Source organism: Balearica regulorum, chromosome 3 (assembly GCF_011004875.1).
Source record: "Balearica regulorum gibbericeps isolate bBalReg1 chromosome 3, bBalReg1.pri, whole genome shotgun sequence".
In the NCBI taxonomy this organism is placed as follows: domain Eukaryota; kingdom Metazoa; phylum Chordata; class Aves; order Gruiformes; family Gruidae; genus Balearica; species Balearica regulorum.
In genome coordinates, this window is record NC_046186.1 from 13965237 (window position 1) to 13989796 (window position 24560).

The 24560-nt window shown below is 38.4% G+C and overlaps 1 long non-coding RNA gene across 1 annotated transcript; it reads left to right on the forward strand.

Moving 5' to 3' along the window:
• Positions 1–5287: 5287 nt before the first annotated feature.
• On the forward strand, positions 5288–23440 carry LOC142601245 (uncharacterized). The gene is made up of 3 exons (XR_012834846.1): positions 5288–5366; positions 20602–20703; positions 22571–23440. It is a non-coding gene; the product is annotated as an uncharacterized LOC142601245 (long non-coding RNA).
• The last annotated feature ends 1120 nt before the right edge of the window (positions 23441–24560 follow it).

Consider the following 24560-nt stretch of genomic DNA (forward strand, 5'->3'; position numbering starts at 1 on the left):
ATGTTAGTTTGATCAGCATTACAAGGGGATCATCAGGGTAGAGGGGACAGCTCCTGCAGTAAGAAACTCCTTGTCAAGGGAGGTGTGAATCTTCCAGAAGTAGGTAATGCTGTTCCTTTCAGATATAAGGGACCCAGAGTGTCACGCTTCATCTCTAGACAACTGTACCACTTCTCAAGGTTTCTGACAGTGAATATCAAATAATATTATATCATGATGTAAAGAAGGTACAGACTCCCACAAACTTTTTTGCCACAGGTTTTTTATGTCATATATATTCTGCAGCCAAGCAAAAGGATAAATTTGGCGCTAAAATGGTAGCCATAGACAAAATCCAAGACTGCTTTTGTACTAGACTTCCTTTCCTGTTATACAGAATAACAGTTTCAAACCAGCAAGACAAAGAATTGATGCGATTACCAGTGTAACAATACATTTCAGAGTGTCTGCATTTCCCTCACCTTGTCTCTCTGGGATTGTCTTGACTAGTAAGAGCTGCTATTTATTATAAATCACCTAGGGAGATTTCAGTTCCTGCTGTCTTTCTCAGTATGACTACCTACGAATAACTTCTTTTCTTCCAGACAATTGTTCAGTTTATGGGGACTGATTTTGATGTAAAAAAATCTGTGCAGTTTTTCCAAACCTACTTTTTCATATTGGGCTATGCAACTGAACACTTACTAAAGAATTCTGAGGGTGAAATGTTGCTTTTCTATCTGATGTCCTGTAACATATTTGGGTTTAAGTGTAATTACTAATTACTGTGTAGAACGAAATGAAAGTGTAGTAACTAAGCGATTTAATTCAGCTGTCTTATTTTAGACATCTAATTTATGTGCCTCTGGGTGTAATTTCAGGAGATTCTAGTTTTGGAGGTAAAGGCAGATTAAAAACTGTGCTGCTCTTCATCACCTCCTGAGCTGTGGTGACCCAACACTTTGTGAAACCATGGTGTAAAACAGATCACAGGGCAATCTGCTAAAAAGGGGGAAGCAGTTGTATTTAACATGGATAATTTCACCTATTCAATTGCTGTATAACCTTGTAAATTGAAGTAGTAAATATTGGTTCAGCTGGTGCAGGAGAATGACATGAAGGTTAGGAACTTCTTAATCCAGTTTTTCCCCAAAACGTGTGTCTTGTAAAGTACTCCAGAAGCCTCATTCTCTTGAATCCCCACCATGTGGACCATGATAAATATTATTGGAGGACTCAGAACACAAGTCAAATTTGGCTACTTTCTAAAGTAAGCTATTTCAGTTCACTGGTGTTTTAGGAAGTGTAGGAAGAAAAGGGTACTAACAAGTCAGCTGGCTGGAACATCTATAATACACCTGAATTTTAGGCCCCTAGTGAATATTTTTAAAGTAGATGCATACATTCTTTATGCAGTCAATAGAGAAAGCCAAACAATAACTACTATCTACATTTAGGAAGGCAAGATCTCATTGTGAGGGCTGCAGAGACATGTGTCTCTCTCCAATAGTTGGTCAGAGAAATAATATTTTCCCTAAATTACTCTTTAGATACCTAAAATTCTCATATGAATTACAGACTATGTGTTCCCACTATGATCTTACTTCATCATCTAAATTAGATGCTGGCAGTATGAGTATCTCCTGTGAATGCTGCTGAGGACATTAACTGGGAATCAAATAGCAGCATCCTGAAATCAGTTATGCTCCTCATTTTTTGTCAGCTAGGCAACACCACTGCTCTGGGAGTCTTTAGCTGTTCATTTTGCTGCAGCTTTCAGTTCCCTTTTTCCCCAAAGGGATGGTGTAAAGGGATTTAGTGTGGCAGAGTGCCTGGGCCCAGAGCTGTACTCTATACAGTCGATGTGACAGCCAATGCTGTGTTAAGCAAAGGTCTGATCATTTTTCGTCTGGTCATCTGAAACATTCACTGAAAATACAGAGAAAAGCTTGTAGAATTAAACCCTAATGGGTTCATGCTATGGAACTAACAAGAATATTGCCACAACATAATTTTTAAGCAGTCTAAATAGTGTTTTTCTCTCAAGTGGAACCCCCATCATCTCTGTACACAGTCCTTCACAGAAATCTAAGAAATGCAATAGACCTCTTTTTGGGCAATTTCACTGTCAGGGAAGAATGCAGGAAGGGTGGAACACCAGCTCTCTGATGGAGTAATTTTAGATTTTATTGTAATGCTTGCCAGTGAATATTCCACATGCAGAGATTACTAAAGCAAACTGTGAAAGGCCACAGCATGCCCTGTAACCCTAAAAGGATGTTGGGCTTGGCTATCTTCCAGGGCAGCAGGATGTGTGGCCTGGATTAGAACAGGAATATTCCTAACATTCATTGCTTTTTAATGATGTCATGCTTGCTAGCTGTTGCAAGTCCTTTATGCTTTCCTCTGTAAAAGCTCTTCTGATACTACCAAAACTTCCTGATGAGAAAACATTTCAAAATAAGTCTGTAAGCATCACATCCATGCATTGATAAAAGTACAGAGCTGCTAAAATGCATAGTTTATGGAAAGAGTAACTCAGCCTTGATGATTGTACTGTTATTACATGTGTGTGTCAAACACTGTAAAATAAAATCAACAATACATGCTAAGTGGTTATTTTAATGTTCCTGGTTTTATCAATAGAAAACTTTACATTTGAAAGGTCTTGTTTTGTTTTAGTTTTTACTGTATCTCAGCATGCAACCCAATGTTGAAAAAAGTGAACATTTTATTTAATATTGCAATCATTTTATTTCAGGGAGGATGTAATCATTAGATTACAAAATGAAACATGAATATTCACCTTTTGTGATCATGCAAACCATGCTAGCTGCCAATTATCATGATATATGAATTTTGGAAATCAACACAATCATTAATTGTGTTGATTAATTATAAATTTCTTTTAGCTGATTACAACCGTCACTTGCACAGGAGAACAAAGTGGAGATGGAAGCCCCAAATATTCTTACTTTGGTCGTAAGAATTTCTAGCAATGTTCTTACTGGTCCCGTCAAGACTAAAGTTTTGAGTTAAAATGACTCACTGTCTCACTGTACCTTTGACAGGTAATTTTATCTGCACCCTTTCTAACGAATAGACCTGAAGATGGGTCGTCTTGCTCAGGAGCTGAGGTCATTCTGGGATCAATTCCTACATGGCATTTTCTTCCTGGAGCAGGGTCTTTTTGGGGTTGCCAAACAGGAGGAGAAGGGCCATAGGAAGATCCCACAGTGAGCAGAGTCAATGCAGCCACCTCTGCCTCTCCCATCGTGGCTTTCCAAGGGCAACCAGGCACTGTCATGCCCAGTGGGCCAGGCTGCACCGCACTGCTCTCACCTTGTCTGAATTTCTGTTGACTAGAGGAAAGGTCCATTGACACATCTCTCTATCTCTACAGCACTGGTAAAGTTAAAGATTTAAGAAGCATGTGTTTATGTTTGGAGTTTCATTGTCTCCTTGCCTCTCCATGGCCGCCTGGCCTTCTGTCACCCTCACCAAGCAGATGCTGCCCCATCCTTCTGGGAGGGCCTGCTACCCACTAGAGGTGCTGGCAGGGCATCCACAGGACCTGTGACTGCTTGCACGGGCTTGATATGGCTCCTGTGATGGCTGTCTTCACCTGGTACCTGCTTTCAGGGATGGGAGAGTCACCTGTGCCATTCCCTGGGGACCCTGTTCCAGTGACAGACTACCCTCTCGGCAAAGAACCTTTTCCTAATGCCCAATCTGAACTTCCCGGGATGCAGCTTCATTCAATTCCCTCGTGTCCTGCCACTGGTCACCAGAGAGAGGAGATCAGCACCTGCCCCTCCACTACCCTCCTAAAATTTAGTCAAGCTTAGTTCCAACTGAGCATAATCAGGTAACTCTTTCCTGGGAAGATAGGAGCCTTTTAATAAATCAATTGATCGACTCTGCCTTTCTTTCTCTGAAAACTTGAACAATATAGATCTGATATATATTTTTAAGTTTAATGTGACTGAAACACCACACTTAATTTCTTTGTACCAAATTCTCCGTAACAAATTTAACAGCATCAAAAGGTTTTAAGAAGTATACACAAACAATCCCAGAGTAACAAATACCTATGTTTGTGCAGAAGACTGAAGGACATTAAGGAAATAAACCTTGTTCAGATCATAGGAATAAATCATGACAAACAACAGGGAGAAGTGGAGTTTTGTGCCTGGGGCAGGATAACCATGCACATCAGTACAGACCAGGAATATTGGCCCTGCTGAAAATGACCCGGCGGTTATGGCAAGGGGCACGCTGAACACAGCCTACAATGTGCTCTCATCATAAGGCAAACTGCTTACTTGGCTACAACTGGAGGAATGCAGCTAGTCAGTTAGTGTCTCCCTCTGCCTGGCAGTGGTGGGACTGTACTTACAATGCTTTGTTGGGTTTTGGGACACCTAGTTCAAAAAGGTTGTTCAGAAATGACATGGTCCGGCAGACAGCTACCAATATGACTGAGGGCCTGTGAGCAAAACTTGTAGAAGCTTGAGTCCTGAAGTCTGGCAAAAGTGGAAGCCAAGGCAATCTAACCCAAGCCTACAATCTGGAGCTGCAAACGTGATGGAGCCAAGCTTTTCTTGGTGGTAGCAGATGGTAAAACAAGGCACAAGAGCCACACACTGCAGTTTGGGAAGGTCAGTCTGTACCTAGGGAAAACGTCTTCACTTTGAGAGTATGGCACCAAGGGAACAGGCTACCCAGAGAGGTAGTTTCTCTGTCTTTAGAGGTTTCCAAGACTCAGACAGGCTAACCTGACCCAACATGGTAACTAATTCTGCCGTGAGAGAGAGGGAGGGTGGTTGGACCAGACATCCAGCTGCCACTCCTAACCAACTTGTCGCCTATACTGTGAATGGCATACAGGGTCTGGATACAGATCTGCAGTCTTGAATGCCATTTCCCTGGGCGATACCCAGTAACATGTTTTGGAGGACAGCAGAGAAAACCCTGATACAGATAATTATGGAATAAATTGCTTCAAGCTAAAAATTTATTGTAAGCATAATGAATTTCTGAGAATTTATTGTAAATGTAGTTTGTAACAGGAATGTTAAGATGTTGAAAACGCTTTTAGCAGCCTCCTTTCATTTTAAACACATGAGCATTCCAGACCAAGGGTTTCCAGGAAAAAAAGTCTTTAAACCTGAAATCCTGGTCTTAAACTCCCCACCAGGAATAACAGTTCTGATTCAGCTGATTCATGTTAAAGAAAAAACAAAGGCTCCCATTACAACCCAGCCCTTAAGGAGCAGTTAGTAGCAATTAGAAAATTATTGCCACATCACAATCCTAGGAGTATGCCTTGAGGGAAAGGCTTTTGACAGAAGACCACCATTCCTCTGATCTTGCTGCCAAAAGGGGTAAGCGCTACTTTCTTATTCACACAGGAGAAAATTGTTCTGGCCCATGAATGGTAAGCTTTTGTACTTAAAGTCTAATACCTGCCTATCTGTCTAGCCAGATATTTAAAAATTTGTTCACATAATACCACTGAGGAAGACAATAGCTTCAGGAAAGGTATTGTAACTAATAAAACTTTCCTTTTTGTGTTTCTCATTGCTTGTGGAGGTTTAGGAAATGGTTTAGTAAATATCACAGCCAAATTCAGTCACTGGTTCTAGGTATGTACACCTGTAATACTATAGATGAAAGTAGACTTGGCCACCGAGAAGGGTAACATAGTCACATGTTTCTAATTGTAGCTCAGATAAACTCAGAGAGAAAACACATTATTCACACTTTAATATACCACAGTCAGAAATCTTTCAATTTGGTTCATGATCATCTAGTTTTTCTCATCTCAAAGTCTTTCTGGAAGACAAATACTAGTTTAAAAAAAAAAATGTATGATCATCTAGTTGCAACTACAAGTCTATTAAATGTCCAGACATCTTAACAGACACTTTGAAAATGTTATCTTCTTTGGGTATTCTTCTTTTTTTTTTTTTTTTTTTTTTTAAATGAGGAAACAAAGTGTATATGTGACCTCCCAAAGTCAAGCAGGAAATGAGTAACCAGTTCTGGAACAGAGCACAAAAAGGTCTCTTCGCACAAAGTTCTGGGGGTTCCTCCATCCCCCTTACTTGTGTATTTGGAAGGATATCTGCATTTAAAATGCTGCTTAAAAAGTAGGTATGACTGCACTATTATTAATTTGTTCTACATTGCCTTTTATCCAATTCACAAGTTGTTCAAGGTCTCACAGCTCAGATTTATAGGGGGACTTCTGAGTAGAACACTGACACTAATGTTACAAACAGTAAAGCTGAATGTCAAGAGTTTCTTTCCAAAATACCATCTTGATGTATTTTCAGCTGAAAGCAATAGCCGTACTTCTCTTGAGCTGAACAGTCATTTAAGAGAAACTGTATGACCAATGCTGTCAGTATATTGATGCAATTAACTTACATATGCTCACGCCAGGTAACTCCTGCTGTATGAGCTCATTGTATGAAAAAGTTGCCAAATAAATCAACATTGCTAAAGTGGAATGATATCTTTGGCCAAAACCAAGTATCCTTCTACAGAATATTCCCAGTAAAACATGAAATGAGTGCATCACAGCCAGTTGCTTAGCAGGGCAGAAGACATTATGGAAGCAAATTTTAAGCTTTACTGCAAGATTTGGCTGCTTTCAGTAACTGTTACTGTATTTTGAACAGAGGAAGCAGGGCAGAGCAACTGAGAAGTGAAAAATGTATTTTACAGTGAAGTAGAAAAAAAACTCAAGGAGGCCTTTCTGTACTTAAAGTCATAAATACATTTTAAAGTTTCAATTGCAAAATTGTGTTGGTAAAAGGAAGCTGGCACATATGACAAGCAAAATGGTATTTATACATGTTCTTTTACTTTCTGGCTATTTACAGGGTCAGTAGGACATACTGTAACACACTTCTTTCTAGCATCTATTTAAAAGAGAAAAATGACTGCTACAAATGGAAATGGAGTCCTATTTCTACAGGCTTTTGCCTCTGTAATCCCAAGGACAAACTTTCATTAAGGTATTCTTCTCTCTTCTTGTTCTCATTACAAAACCACTAACAATTTAGCACCGGTGACTGTTTCCAGAGCTAGAATGGCTCAAGATTGGAGTAGAAAGGGTGGAAGATATAATTTTTAAATACTAGCAGACCTGCATGGTTGGGGCAGCATCTGTCTGTGTTATGTCTGGCACTAATACATGCTATTAATCATTCACCTTCACAATCACCAAATTCACGCCCTTCGTTTCCTCTCTGCGCTTCTAATGGCCTCCTTTTCAATTATGGATCTTCAGTTTATCCACAGAAGACTGCAGCAGCCATGAGTATGACCAAGTAGGCTTTGAATTTAAATGCATGATCTTCTTAAGGGAAATAGATTTTAATTCAGATACATGCGTTTATATCAGGAAACAGACTTGACTACAATTGGGATTAGTGTAGGCCGGGCAGCTGGTTTTATGCACAGCTAACAGTGTGAGAACAGCAAAATCAGCTCCAGACTCAGTGGGAACTTAAACCTTTCTGTATCTTTACTTATGCACCAAACCCCAGGAGCATTGCTGTAAGAGCCTGCTTTAGGCAGTTGTGAGCAGTTTGTACAGTTGATATTGCTATAGATTAGTGCAGAACAGCTTCTTCCGCATCATTCGTTCCTCACCTCTGCCCTTTTGCTCTCTCTTCATCCCAGCCTGGGCATCTGGTCCACAAGCCAATGCTGTGCTGCTCTCTAGCTGCTTCCTGTAGCCTGTGGCATTCATGGAGTCTTACGCACATCTGGGTATATATTACTGTATTTTGCATCTTTGCATCCTTCTGTTCTCTGTCATCTGAGTGCTTTTTTATGGGTAGATGGGAGGTACAAGCCTTGCATTTGGAAATCAGGAGTTCATTCTGTCACTCCAGTAACAGTAATGTAGCTATCTTCTCCATGGTCCCACTCTGATACTGGATCCAAATATCTGTCCTGCCTCATTTGCATCTGCTATCATGGAATTAAATTTTTCAGTCATGTCTCAGTACCCGGAGGCACTCTGGAGGAAACAGTGGAAAAATAGTATTGAAGGAAAATACCAGTGCAACCTTCCACAGACATCCCCTTCCAGGAGTCACTTTGTGCATAGAGCTGTTCAGCCACTGCCATCAGGGGGACACTGGTGACCTGGGGTGGGTCCTGGCAGAAGAATTCAGTTTTGCCAAAGCTTCTGAGAAGCTTTGAGGCCCCACAGCCTTTATCCATCACAGTCTGGATGTGGACACTACTGTCTGCATTCAGATCATGGTGCCACTTTTGTTCTGCAATTAAGCAGTTTTGGAATTAAAAAAAAAAAAAAAAAAAAAAGGATAAAACTTTTTTATGTTTTGAACGGCAATGAACCCATGACCTACAAGAATCTGTAGTCCATTAGCAATCAGTGACCCACCAAGTTCTCTTCTTTACAGTCCTCATTATCTCACAGTTGATTGAACTCATGCAACATGACATTTATTTATTAATTTACTTGGGGAAAAAAGGACATTAGGACTATTTAAAAATGTGACTAACTCAGTTATTCTAAAAGAACCTCGTTTTTGACAGTCTGTCATTTAAAACCAAATAATATAATTATTTGTAATTTTCCTTGTAATTCTGTGTTCTCTAATGGAAATCTCATTGATTGCCTTATACATAAGAAGTTTTTCACCTGTTCTGACATTTGAAGTCTTTCTCTGGACACAGTACCTACCCAAGAAGATTCACTTAAAAGGAAAAATGGGCTACACAGAGATCTATTCCATGGCCCTGTGTTCTCCAGCTCAAACTTCTTCCTGAAAGTAAAGATTAACCTTAAAGCAGCAGGGTAGCTCTTTGCCCCCTTCCCTCCCTGAAAAGGAAACTGTCACTTCCAACTATTTCAGAATGTTAATTCTGTAAAACAGCCACGCTACAACCCTGCAACAATGCACAGTTTATTCTGGGTGGCTTTGGAATTGCCTCTGACTCCTGCTCATTTCCCAATAATTACTGATAATTACACCACTCAAAACAAAATGAAACACAACAGACTCTTTCAAAGCTGTAGAAACAAAGTTTGTCCAGAAACTGACCTTCCCGTTTGGAGGTGAGAGGAAGTGTGCATGGAATTATATAGGCATGATGAGTTGCTTTCTAACTCATTTTGATAGAAATCAACAAGCATAGGCAGGAGGAAAACCAAGGCAGTAGCTTTAAGGAGCCCCAGGCAGCAAGCTACGTGCAGGCTTAGGTTTATTCAGTGGCTTTAGGAGCTGTCAATGCTCAGTCTCGCCTGTTATCTTAATATACTGCAACAATGGCAATGATAAACAACATACATTTAATATAAACCCTTCCTTGCTTGTTTATAGAAAGAGTTTCTTTGGTCAGCATATAAATGTCTTTGAGGTCTTTTCAAGGCTCATTGCCAGAGAAAAAAGGGGGGAAAAAAAGGCTTCTGGGGGAGCTGAGGAAGACCTGCCAAGTCTCGCTTACACAGCAAAACATTTTTTATGGTATTTCTCCTTTTTCTGCAGACTGGTTTTACAGCATGTTTCAGCAAAACACTCAAAATCGCACCCATCCTAAATTTCAATCATCCTCATTTAAATCACCCTGGCAGAAGCAAGGGCCTTGTAACTGCTTTTGAACTGCAGCGTAAGAGTTTTGGCAGAAAGTGGCCTTGGACTTGTGATGCTGCGTTCACATCCATATAAGAGCTGAGGCACAAAGCAGCCTTGATCGCAGGGTACGCGTGCAGGCATCAGTGGGCCTTGGAGCTGTGACATTTGGGCAGGCGCTCTGACGCTATATTTCCTTCAGCGCAAGAAATGACGGACAGAGGGGCCTTGAATTTCAGACACTAGACGTGAAGCAGTGTTTATGTATGTGCATCGTTCACATGCACAAGTATTCTGTGAGCCACTGGGGTCCTGCAGTTCTCTCAAACGTTTAAAAAGCAAATCAAAATTCCTTTTCATATGAAGGCTGTATGGATAACTTTGAGATATCGTTATACCACCTTTAAAGGCAATAGAAAGCAACCAGCTGAATTCCTCAGCTTTTCAAAAATAGCTCCACAGCTGGTTAGATTCATTTGTTTTCCTTTTGGCATTCCTTCTCTGGATTCAGTAAGCATGATCAGCTGCTATCCGCTGGAAGCACTATAGAAACAGATCTATTATTATTATTATTATTTTTCTTTCGTAAATACCGACAATATGCTGCATCGCAGTTTGTCATACAGAGAGCAGATGGTTTATTAGGAGGTTAATGTTCTGGAGCTCCAGAGATACTGCATCTGATTTGCCAACCCCATCACTCCCACAAACGCTATGGTATAATTGATGAATACTGGATTCAGCATTGTCAATACTTACAATTTCATTGTATCCCACAATGGCTGAGCAATATTGTAATACTTCTGTGGAAGCTATGCTGCTCCTCAAACAGAAGACATGGGCTTGATGCAGAAATGATTGAATGGAGATCTTTGGTTCATCTTATGCAGAAGCTCAGAGAAGATGGCTGTGATAATCTTCTCTGGTTCTCAATGCACGACCATGACTTTGGTGTTTTTCTGATTCTAAGAATTCTAAAAGCCTAAGAATGTAGAATTTTTAATACAGATATGTCTACCTCTTCCAGTTGTAGGTCAAATGTGGAAATAAGAACCTCAGAGCCATCAAAGGACCCTCATAGATCTTTGAAATCCTCCCCCTTCCCCCCAACACATAAACAGTTACTTTTAATGTAATTGTCGTAAAACTAAAAATCAGGGAGGGAGGGCTCTCACTCATAGTTCTGCCCAACCACATAACTGTGTAGTAGATATTAATTCAATTTAAGCCAAAATAACTTAATGTCTATGAAACAAGGATAATATCAGCCTGATTTTACTTAAAAGAGTAAAATGTAATAATGAAAAATTTCTTCTGTCAATTAGCAGAGCAGTAATTTTTGGCAAGATCCAGTCAGTGTGCCTGCCTAGTAGATTTTTAGCTCAAACTTCACATTTAATCATGGTGGAAGACTAAAGGAGCCTGTAATTGGTGCTGGTGTATGGTGCTTAGTCATCCACTAGAGAAAGGAGAGAATAACCGACAAGAATCACATTTGATCTGTCAACACTGTCCACCAGAAACCATTAGAAATAAAGCATAGTGAAAAGAAGTAAACAAGAGAGGTCTTCTCCACAAGGCTCCAAAGTATATGTACTGAGCATTAGATGCATTGCATAGATTCCCAAAATATCGCTTGTGATCCAAGACTTGGACTTCTCTTACCTAACCTGAGTAGATTTATGCTCCTTTCTTAGTCAATAGCAAGAAATAGGCATCTCAATCCATCAGGCCTTTGGACTGAATTTTTCCCTGTTAGACTGTAGCTAGACTGTAACCAGACTGTATGAATCCACCTATGAGTCAGGACAGTTCAAAATCTGAAATTAGTTGACAAATCCTCTGATACTGCTAGCCCTCATTTTAGGTGACATCTAATACTTTCAGAGAAGAACTGGAAGGTAGTAACAGTGACAGAAACAAGTTCATGCGTCGCAGGAGCATTGGAGAATAAGTGCAGGGCTGGCCCTCTGAAGCCAGCCATATTCCCTGTGAAAAGTTCGTGGAAACTTGAGCTGCTGGAGGCAGTTGTGACCAGATGTATTTGGGGACCAAAGTAAAAGGATTACATGATCCAGGGTTAGACTGCAGGCTGCTTGAGAGGTCTCTATCACTTTGTTGTTGTATTAGTTTCTTGTTTCTCATTTTTTCTATCAGTCTTTTGGCATTAAGATAAGAAGCTTACCTGAGAGAGGGATTATTTGGGTAGCTGCATTCAAGGTGTTCTGAAAATAAAGTGAAACAGATGAACAGTGTGCAAAGAAATGGCTGTGATTAAAAAAAAATGAAAACAATGAAAAGCACACAGTTATGCATAGAATATTAGCCATAATTTACTTCAATGAAAAAGCAATGATTTTGACATGCTTGTGAAAAATCTGCCATGATGTGGTTTTATACTATAATTTTAAATAAATTTGAAAAACCTTGATTGTTTTAACTGGAAAAATGGATTTTCAGTCTTTAACAATTTCCATTTACCTCAAGATTGAGTTGTTACTCACAATGAAGATTTGATGGAAATATTAAAAAAATATACAAATCGCTATCTTTTCTAAGGTTGACTTTCACTTCAGAGGGCCAAAAGGAGAGAAAAAGACCTCTTGTTTTCAGGGTTGTCAGAAAAGAAGGCCCAATCCACAGGAAAGTAAGATACAAGAAGTTAACCTGTTCAGGCAGACAGCAGTGAGCTGGAGGAATAGTTGTTTCCTGTGTTTGGTAGTATCATGTCAACCTGGGCAATATAGCTTTGAGTAAGCTGTAGAATATGTTTTTTGGGAAGAAATAATTGGATGGTTTTGCCTATGGCAACAATGAAGGAGCAACCACAGAAAAATATTATCTTGCATGGATCAGTGATATGGGTATAAGTTTTTAATAATGCTGTGCCTCTCCATTGTGAAATGACTCCTGGATTTCATTGCTTGCAGCAACTACACAGAAGTGGGACACTTTAAGCTGGGCTAATAGCAATATAAATATTGTATATCATAATGTAAACTGAAGGAAGTAGTACAGTGCATTTAATATCTTAGAGAGGAAGAAGTAAGCCGTGTTTCCCAGGAGGAGTTTGGCACTGAGGAGGTATAACTCTACAAAAGAGAACAGGGCAGAAACTGAAGTCACCCTGATGAAATGGGCACAGCAGCTACACTGAAACCTCCTGCACCGCTGTTGAAGGAAATGCCCAAAGTCACTGGGTACCAATGATGAGGCAGACAGGCAGGACATTTCTAGAGGATGGGGGGGTCTCAGTGTTGGGAGCCATGTAACAGGGAAACGTGTACATGCAAAAGAGGAGCAGGAAATAGGTTGTTTTGAGGGAAACAGAGGAAGGAAACTGAGAGGCAAAGAAACAGGAGAAGAGGAAGAAAGGAAGAAAGCAGATGGTAGAAGAGATGAAATTAGGAAACAGCATTATTCATTATTACGAGATCTGTTTTTTTGGCAGCTAGAAAAAAAAAAGGTGGGTTATTTTTTTCTTGTTCTTACGGTTCCATTTAAGTCACTGCTAAAGTTACCACAGGAATGTAAAAACAGGAGTTTCCCAAGACAGAATGTGTATTAATTAATAATTTAATTTGAGAAATCATTGTGAAACTCTTGTATGCAATATTCTGAGGGCTTCTGAAGTCATTTTAGATAAATAAGGTAGGCTTATACTTGTGTTTTATACCAATGCATTATTTCCTTGCAATTACTATTACTCTAGACATAGACCCAGAACTCTGTAATAATGTCAGATATTCCAGATGAATAGACAAATTTTGGCTTATTTTTTAAACAGAATTTGTCGCCAAAGGCTTCTTAAAAAACCCAATAGTTAGACCATAACCAGAATAATTCACTGTGTTTAACTGGCAGCAGTTTAAAATGTCAAAAAAACGCTAATCAATAACTTTTTTAAAGGGATCTAAGGCAAGATGTTATGTCTGTCACATACACACACAAAGCAGTGATGGTAGCCTATTCCATTCTTTAAAAATGGAACGAATGATAGTTTTGACATCATTCACCTATCCTGGGCACAATGTCCAGCCCATCAGTGCTGTGCAGAGTGACTTACAGAGCATGTGGTCCTCGGGCTGAAGTGCAAAGGCTCAGATGTTGTATTTACTTCACAGTTCCTTTGCCTCCTCCAGGGCATGTGTATACGTGTATACAAAAAACACACCAGGACAAAATATACGATAATATTGAATCACACCTGCTCTTTTCTCACACAGTTGAACGTCCTGACACATTGTAAACTCAGCTGAATGTGTGCCAGGCTTCTCCTGCAACACCGACATAGTGCCTGAACTCCCCAACCATCACCGCAGAGACTGTAAAAGGGTTACCAGGCTGTTTCCTTGCTTTTTATTTTTCTGATCACTTAGGATAACTTAACTTGGTATTCTTATAAGCTATGAATTAAGCAAATGGAGTGATGCTGACTTCATACATGCTTCAGGCTTAAAAGCTTTAGTCTTTAGGCTTATGAGGTAGGAGCTTGCTACACATATTTACCCATAACAAATTTAAGAATAAATGTGACAATGAAATACATGCAAAGGATGAGAGAAACCTTTATGCACCATAAATACCCTTCCTCTGTTTTGTGGTAATAATGCATCATAAAAATAGTTATGACTTAGCCATCTCAGCTTCCCTCCAGTTTTATTAGCTTTCTTTTAACCATTAAATGTTAATGCAACTTCAAAGGTGAAACTTAGAGCGACTGAACTCAGCTTCGTGCGTACAGCCCTATATTTCAATTAGTGATGGGCTGCCTTAAAAGTTTCAGGTTTCTGTTTAGGACACAGGACTAGAAGAAACCTTGCAGTGAATATCCACCATCACAGGCAAACATGTTGCTTATAGACTATTCATAAATACTTTATTCTTTCATTATGAACCAAGTTTAGAAATTATCTCCCACTATTCCACTTTGGAAGGCACCCTAGAATCTCATTCCTCTGCTCACTCTTCAGTTTTCTCCTGTTATCTTGCCTAAACATACTTTGTGACGAGTCCTGCTCACTTCTTGTATGATCGGGTAACCCTTGGCTTTGTACCTCTTCTTTCTTCACACTGCTTAACCTACCAAAGTAAAAAAACCTGGAAATATTCACACTGGTCCAAAGAAAAAGATATAGAAAATACTTCTTTTTGACAAGATGAACAAAAAATGCACAGTGAGAGGGTGTGTAGAGAGACACTGTAAGGGACAAGTATAGACTGATCCTGCTTCTCAAATATTTCTCGGTTTCTGGCAACCAGCATTTTAAGTTTGAATTGGAAGCAGCATACAGACCACTGTGATTAATAGCCCCTCTGCTATGTATCTGTTGAGTCCTTTGTGAATCCAGTGATAATTTTAGCTTCCACAACATCCTGTGGCAATGAATTCCACAAAGTAATTATCCACGGTAAGGAAAAGTACTTCTTTTGTTTGTTTTAAAGGTCCTGGTCACCCCTAGTTCTCTTCTTAAAAATAACAGTGGACACTCATTTGCCAGAAACCTTTTCCCTATCTTTTCCAATTTGATAGATCCTAATCAAATAGTTAGACCCCAATCTATAGACAGAGACACAATGGTGTAGATCCCATTTTCAAGCATTTCTTTTCAAAGCTGATTGGTTCTAGTTTTCCTTTATATAGGTGCCAAAGTAAGTTAAAACCACTTTGTCATCTGTCCTGGTTTTGGCTGGGATAGAGTTAGTTTTCTTCCCAGTAGCTAGTATAGTGCTGTGTTTTGGATTTAGTATCAAAATAATACTCATAGCACACTGATGTTTTAGTTGTTGCTAAGCAGTGTTTACAATTAAGTAAGGGATTTTTCAGCTTCCCAGGCCCTGCCAGTGAGGAGGCATGCGCCTTCCGGAGGAGGTGCACAAGAAGCTGGGAGGGGGCACAGCCAGGACCAAACTGGCCAAAGGGATATTCCCTACTGTATGATGTCATGCTCAGTATACAAGCTGGGGGAAGTTGGCTGGGGAGGGCTGTGGCTTGGGAACTAGCTGGGCATCGGTCAGCAGGTGGTGAGCAATTGTGCTGTGCATCGCTTGTTTTGTATATTCTTGTATTACTATTATTGTTGTTGTTGTTATTATCTTCCGTTTCTGTCGTTTTAAACTTTTCTTATTGCAACCCATGAGTTTTACTTTTTTTTTTGATTCTCTCCCCCATTCCATTGGGGGGGGGGGCACTGAGCAAATGGCTGTATGGTTGTTTTAGCTGCCTGCCAGGTTAAACCACAACATCATCTTACAGATGGGATCACTGTAACTATACATTGGACTCACAACAGATCACTGTGAATGGATATTTATCCAGTTTCAGTCTTGTTCTTAGTCCTTTATTAATAATCCTAACATTTTTTCAGTGTCACAAACTACTAAGCATTTTTCAGGGAACCATCTAAATACACTGTTATTAAGATCTCCTTCCTGCATAGCAATAGCTACCTTAGATTCCAATATTCTGTATATATGACTGTCATGGGAGAAGGGCTGTGTGCCTTACTTTGTCTTTATCAACAATTAATTTCATATACTTTTTTATTGTTCAGTCAGTCAGCATTATGAGATCCTTCTGCAATTCTTCAGAGTCAGGTTTAGTTTTGAGTATGCTGAATAATTTTTTTTTTCATAAGGAAACTTTATCACTTCATTATTCACATAATTTTCAGATCATTTATGAATATGTTGAACAGCACATATCCTAGCAGAGATCCTGGGAGACTCAGCTGATAATCTCCTTCCATTTATTTCTACCTTTTGTATCGTAATTATTAACCAGTTAGTACTTTTGTAAGAAGACCTTTCCTTTGATCCCATGACAGCTTAAATTTCTTTGAGTGTCTTCATTGATGGTCCATGTCAAAATCTTTTAGGAATTTCAATCCTATGTTTAAAACATAGATCTCAAACAGCAATTTAGTTTTTAACTTTCCACCTCGTGCTAAAGAATTATTCTGATTTACCTGGAAAGTTCCTTGGGTGCTTCACTTTAGTCACATTTGCATGGCCAGAAGGGCATCTCCCACTTGGGTATACCTATACCACATCTACAGACCTGTCCCAATCCAATTTGATGGTGCCTTTCACACAGACTAGTTCACAAATTCCTCGCCCAGGGTGCAGACAAGCTGACTATGGGGCATGCTGCAGTCTGGACAGATCCTATGCTCCAGGTGCATGCATCAACCACTAAATGATGGCATGTCCTGGGCACAAACACGTCAGCCCTCTCTCATCTTTTTTAATCTTCCTTTGCATAGACATGTATGGAAGAATCTTGGGTTGAAGAGAGAAGGAAAATAGCTATTGTTAGTTCTAAATAAAGATAGAAGACTTGGAATTCCCAATGTCTCTTTGATGATCTCAGTCTTCCCTTATTTTTGAAAATAAATTCCAGGTTTTTACTGTCTTCTTTAAAACAGATTTTCTGTCTCCCCTGTCATCATCTTCTACTCTTGCTTCCTATGAAACATGAGAGATTAGTGTTTTCTGGATGAAATCATACCAGTGCCTTATGCAAGGGTATTATACCTTCCTTAACTGTACTAGGAGTATCCACCCTGCTACAAGTAAGACAAGCATGTAGTCTGATCATCTGCATTTCCATACCTTTAAATCAATCAATCATCTTGGTCTAAAAACTGAGGAAAAAAATTATTTATTTTCATTTGAACCTTGTTTCTTTCCCCACTTCATAGAAAGTTTACTTCTTTTTTCTATTCATATGGCTGAGAAGCTTTGTATTATTTGTTTTAACTTCCTTTGCAATGACAAGCTGAATTAGGCTTCTGGCAAGAGCTTTGGACTTTATTCTTAAATTTCATGTTCTCCAAGATGTAGCTTTCATGACTTTTCCACTCCTTATAGAGTCTTATTATTCTTAAATACTTCTTATGTGATTATTCATTCAGTTATAATGGAGCATTTCTATTGGTTTTTAATCTTATTTAAAATTCCTTCTCTTATACAAAATTTCCTGATAATTTAGACAAATCAGATTGAAAGACATTTCAGTCAGTCTCACATTTAAGTTTCTAACTTCTGCACATCCATTGACTTCATTAGTTAGGTCTCTTAATTTCTTGTATTTGTCCTCTCAGATCGGACCCTTAATCTATTTTCTATTTATTCCTCAGTGTAATTTAATTGGAATAATATTAATGACACTTATTTCAAATTATTTGCTATGGCCAGGTCTTCTGTAACTTCCTTGGTTTACCAAAGGAGATTAAAAAATAGATTTATTCACTATAAAGTCATGAAACCAGTAAGATGTAAAACAATCTACTAATACATCCATGAATAACTGAGTTCTACCAAGATTGGTTGCTCAAGTTTTTGAGTTAGTTGATTTGTTGAGAAATTACTCATTTGTTACTCAATTTATAACTGGGAAGTTTTCCCACAATGACACAATTGCCAGTAGCATCAATCACAGTAACAATTTCAAGACATTTCTGTATTCGTGTCCAATTCTGATCCTGGAATCTATAGCAGGTTCTTACTACTACCTCTAGAGAACCTGTTTTAGAGAACCTTTAAAGCAATTTTGATCCAAATTGAATGCCTCTGAGTCCTTTTTTAGCTATACTGCTTCATTGAGATAGATAGAATGCCAATCCACTGCTTTTAACTTTATTTCTGTCCTACCTGAAGAAATTGCACTTTTCAGTATCTTTGAGTAATTTAATTAATGATGATATTTCAAAATGTTTTTGAAATCCTTGTATTAATTATTTTACCATCCCAACATCGCCATCTTATTGCCCAGACCCCCTGCTTTAGTAGGGGAATATTTCCATTTCTTTAAGATTTCACTCTCCTTACTAAGACTTTAAACTGTCTATTGACTCTCAGACTGCAGTTCCTAGATGTATCAACACTTTCTTTTCTCTTCCAGTCAATATTCTGATGTTCTAGCATGCTTTTGCTCATCATGAAAATTTTTGTCATTGCTTTGTTAATGGGATGATGCCTGTTGCCCATCTCCAAGACTGTCCTCCTGTGTCCCAAACACACAGTACAGATAGGCCAACAGAAATAAATTTATCTTTGGAAATTCAGAGCAGTTTGGACTCTTGAGGGGAGAAGCATGCTGGCTCCAAGGGGGAGGACGTGAAAGGCATTTGGAGAAGGAAGGCACTGGAACAGCCTTGGTGTTATGGAAATGGAGTGAGATGGGCAGAATGACAACCTGTCAGCTGATGAACCATGTGATATTCAGTTTAAATCTCTTGATAGAACATTACAATCATCATCATCATCACTTTGGGAAGTTAAGAATTTGGAAAGCTTTATGCTGAAACTCATATCATTAACAAAGCATTAAGACAAACATTTACCAAGTAAAGATCTATCATCTATGTATGCAACCTCTGCATGCTGCTAAAGATTTAAATCGTACAATTGCTTACCATGTTTCCAAGGACTGAAAGATTGCCACTATTCTATGTAGATTCTGTGCAGTCCTATGGTGAGAGCTTTTGCTGTCATTTCAATTTCTCTCTCTCAAACATATATACAGATAAAGGTGCATTTATGTATTCATTTCCTGGTGTGGGGTACAATTCCAACTTATTTCTCTGATAAATAAATCAAGATTTTTTGACCTCAGAAGAAAAAAAAAACACATCACTTTACACTAGTCACTATAGTATTGATAACAATTAATTCATCTCTTCAATGCAGATGCAGCATATGCTTCCACCAGTTTAGCAGAATTGATATAGATTTAAGTCATCATGTCCTTTGTATGTCTATTTTCAAAATTACTAGTTTTAACTGAATAATTGTGATGGTAATTGTTATGACTAGTTATGGCAAGTGTATTCACAAGGATAAATAAAGGGGTCTCATCTTCTCTACGGGTCTGTCTAACTTTGCTATTTAAGAATACCAGAAAAAACGTCATATTAAAAACACTGATACCGTCATGTTCCCTGGGTAAAACAATCAGGAATGAATAAACTCTACACAGAGGTGACTCAATGTCATTTTTTCTCAGAATTATTCCCTTCGATATCACAGACCTGAGATAAGATTATGTGTAAAGTTAAAATGCCAGGTATTTTTCTTTAAGACTTTCCTTTACATTTAAAAGAAAAAATCTGAAAGAGCAAAAGAATCAATAAATTTAAATGTTAAAATTCATTTTTAAATCAGTTGGGGTAATATTAAACTTATCTGATGATTAACTTGATGATAAATACAAGTTGTATAGTCTCAGTTAGTTATCTCGACTCCTTGAGTTGTAGACACTTCTAGAAAGCATTTGTTCCTGCTAAGAAAAACATCAAACAGAATAGGGTTGAAAATTTCTGGAGATGTTGATTTCTGTCTACTAAATGTAGAGGGAGCCCAAGTGATCGGGATTAGATCACATGCATATCTTTTAGAGGGAAAAGTAGTTCAACAGTTTCTTCATTTGTGTTCTTATATATTCACAAAAATGGTATTTTTGTATCGTAAAATATATTTTAAGACTGTAATCCACAGTGATCTATCACAGGCTACTAACTGGAATCATATGCATGTTAGTATTCTAATTAATTCCTTCATTTTTCAGATAAAGTATAATTGTATCAGAATCAGGGAGTCAAAAGGACTAACAGTCCAAAATGGAATATATTTTTCTGGTGATAAATCCAAATGTCTTTCTTTCATGAAGAAACACTTGTGTGACAGACATTGTTTTCTCCATAAAGTACAATAAGCGTGTCTATTTTTTTTTTTTTTTTATTCATCAGAAACTCATGGCAGTGAGCAACCAAACCAAACAGTGATAACTGGTGAGGAATTTGTGTTACAGCAACTATGTTTTATTATAGAGAGTTTGCAAATCCTTTTGTTCAGGTAGCTACAGCCTCTGTGTTTTTAACAGTTTACGATTGCATTTCTTCAGACAAACAAGATTTTCTTATATAATTTTCTATTCTTTCATGTCTTTCTCCCTTTTTATGCCTTGCATCTTCATCTGCTGCTTTCTAATTGCTAGGGAAGGCAGACAAGATGCCCCATTGGGAACAGATGGCTTTCTGGAATTCTACCAACAAGGACTACTCCTGGAATAGATTTCATCTGCAGGCCCCACACAGAGGTAATATATGATACCTACAAATAGATAGTGCTCCAAAGGCTTAGGAAGGAAAAAAATATGTCCTGCTGGAGTTCTTAAGCCTGTTATGACCACAACTTGCCAACAGAAAGGCAGGCATAAGAATGAATCCTATATATAGCACCCAATTTTTCAAGTTAATTTTCTTTACTTGCATATCAGTCCCTATGATAGGGACAGCTATGCTTAAAATGCATTGGTTCTAAAGGGCTGGGATTTCCTTCTCAATTCTGGATTTAATTCAAAAATTGAAATTAGCTGTGTTATCTTACTTTACAAAAATGGTGTGATATGTGAGATAATACATGAAAAGAATGTTAAAGTCTTCACAGGAGTATGAAAAAATAATATAGGAACAAATATGTTGGATTACAGTAAGTGTGAAGAATTGTCTTTGTCACTGTTATGTCTTTCTCTTCTGTGTTCTGCACCTTTAATTTCTTTCATCATAGACAGGAGAGATATTATTTGTAACATTTTATAAAATACATATTTATTTTGTTTTGGTTTTCCTCAATCTAAAATAAAATTGATGATAACCATATTGTATACGGCTGTTCTCTGTGTCTGGAAAATATTATTCTGAGGTTATAGATGGAGCTATAAAACTGAGAGATCAGAGATATACTGTTTATGGTAAAAAAATACAAACTACAAATAGTAAAGTGACAACAGTACTCTGTATCCTTAGGATTCTTCCCTCAGCCTTGAACTAATGTGTGGTTTACTTATTGTTCCTGGTCACAAAGCAAAATGAGTATTAGGGAACTTCATTTTTCATTATTTATGAAACAAACAAACAAACAAAAGTTCTGTCTCTTTTGGCTATAGATAAGACTTAGTGAAAAGGAATCCTAAAAATTCAAATACTAGAACGCAAGTACTGGAAAGAAAATATCAATGTTACTATTTTTATCATAGTTTTTAACAATTTGGACATGATGGTGTTTTGAGGATGAAAAATGGCTTGACTGTTTTTTGCCCAAGAGGGTTCATGATAGGGTTAGCAATGTTATGATCAGTTTTGGAAACTTGAAGAGGTTCCTTTTTATTATAAAGAGAAACTGCATGAAACACTTGGAAACAAAATCACAAATTAGATGCATGTTAACAGTACAAGGAAAAAAAAAAAAAGACAAGGAGATACAACCTTTTGATAGAGGTAAAAAAAAGTGACACTTGCTTTCCTTAGGAGTATTCAGGAGAAGAATAAATATTAGTCAGAGTGTTTATATTATCTTTACAATATAAACTAGAAACAGCTATTTAGCCTATAAAGGGGAATAACTATAGAAATCTCATGTGGGGAAAGGAATATTCTTCAATTTTTGACGCAATCTCTGGAGATTTTTACCTACCCATAATTTGATTAAAGCTCATTTTATTTTTGAGATAAGACACTGTCAAGTAAGGGGGAAGATGCCAAGCTCTGCACGTAAGCCACATGCACAAAACTATGCCATGAGTGATGTTCTGGGTACCGTACAGGGGCAGATCTTCAGGTGCAAACCAGGAGCCCTTGGCACAGCTGAGATGGTTTGTTTTAGCTTGTGTCAGTTGCTAATGGCCCCAAGGAGCTGTTAACATTGCCAAGATAAGGCAGGGCTTCCGTGTCCACACCCTCTTTTCCTTGGCTGGATGTCATGGCCATGGGTGAATATTTCTGAGTGTCTTGATGCAAAGTGGAGGGGAGCAGTGGACTCACAGTGACTGAATCAATAAAGACTATTGCAGATTAGCCAAGTTCTAGGTGTTGGGAATTAAATTTGCTTTCTCAACCCAGGTGAATGGTTTCTTCTACCCTGAAACAGCTGTACAGTGCAGTAATAGTGCTTCTCTCCTTCTTCAGGACTTGACATGACCACCACAGCTTGGTCACGTGAACTCCTGGAACAGGAGGAAAGCAGCAGCAAAGTATCCACAAGGATGTAACAGTCAACGACCATATTTCCCACAAGCAGCCTTGCATTAAGCACTTTCCTCCATCATATAGCCACAAAACACTGCCTTGGAGCACATGCTATGGCATATCTGTGTATGCCTATCACACGAAACAGTTCATCATATGGCTAGAGGTCCATCTTTGTGAGACCTGAAGCATAAATCTTGCATACTCGGTTTTCAGAAATTTGAAATTACTTACTATATCTTGTCTCTGTAAAAATTTTTTAAGTAAACAGAAAAGCATGTCAGCAAGGATTTATCTTGACCTGTCTGAAGTGCATCTCATCCTTATGTAGATGAATAGCAGAGATTAGATGAATTGCACTCGAAGTCTCAAATTACTAGAAATAATGTTCATTAACTTCAATCTGACTCTGAACTGTGCCATGGTATTACCATTATTATTTACATTCTTGTACCATGTACATTGTGTCATCCTACTTATCCTACATGTGTACAGGTAGAGTCTTCACAATCTTAGAATAAGTTAATGGACACTACAGTGTGTAACTGAGAAGAAAGTAAAGGAATTCCCAGTTAGATCTGGTAACTGTGCGCCATGCAGAGCCACTACAGATCACCAGCAGCTTTTACACAGTCAAGACTGTTGCTGTAGAAATGAGGGAAGGGCTTGAAGGAAGATGTTGAAGTGTTTTTGCAAACATGCTGGGGCAGGGGGCGTAGGAACGACTTTTCCGTGGATGCCAGTGTGTGAAAAACATTTCTTTAAGTATGGTACCTTTTCCATGCACCGCAGAGGAATGTGCAGACTGCATTAATAATTTGACTGAGAGATCTGAAATTGTCTTGTGAATGTTTTATTGACAAAATGTACTAGATTAGAACATAAGGAAGTGTATCATAAGCAGCAGAGGTATAATTTCCTGTGGATTGTTCATTGTATTAGTTTATCTCATAAATCCACATCAAAGACATTAGAGATCACCCATTAAGAGGAGAGCTGTCCATGTTCTCAGACAGTTCTTCCACTGCCTTTTGCACTGATGGCAAGGTCTGGGGGTGGAAAGTGCAAGTAATTTTCCACAGAGAGCTTTCTCCACAAAAGCTGTATCAGCTGAGGCTTTTGTCAGAAAAATGCTCACTTGATTAGTCATGACTTTCAGTGCAGCTGACCTCGGCTGTGTTTGAGTCACCAGTCTAGAGGTAAAAAGCTCTTCCTAGCAATTAGCAATAGCTAAAAGCTCTTCCTAGTAATAATCCAACATGATTATAATCTTGAAACTGAAGCAAGACTCTGTTGCTGCATTTCCCAGTCTCTTAACAATCTCTGTCAGGAAAAGTAGACTGGTGTTGTTCCACTTCCTTTTATCATAGCTTTTGACATGGGAGGAAGTGGAATCTTTGCTCTTAACTCTTGGCTGGCAATCATAGCTGTGGGGGGAACACAGTTTTGAATACAGTAATTAAAATTCAATGCAACTATTATAGTTAATGTGCATTAATTTGGGCATGTTAAACTACTAAGTATATGAGAGAGATAACTGGCAAAACAAGGACATCATCTTTAGTAGTGTCACAGATACTGTTGAGCAGAAACTGTCATATAAATAACTTGCTAGGAAACAGGATTATGTAGTAATTTTGTCAGTGGCAGGAAATTTGTCTTGATAATGCAGGGTATCCTATCTTTTCCAAAGTTTTTACACTTCCAATCTAGGTTACAAATTCTGATTTCTAAGAACTCAAGAGTTCTTAATTCTAAGTTCAAGCAGTTGTCTGTTGAGGAAGAGCTAGAGACAAAAATGATAAGGAGAAGATCTTAAAGGTTTTCCTGGTCTTCAGCTTTTGTGGGTCATAACTTTTAAGTTCCAACTCAAGAATGAAACTTCTATAGTTTTGACATCTCAGCTCGGATTTGCCTAGAATATTAGTCT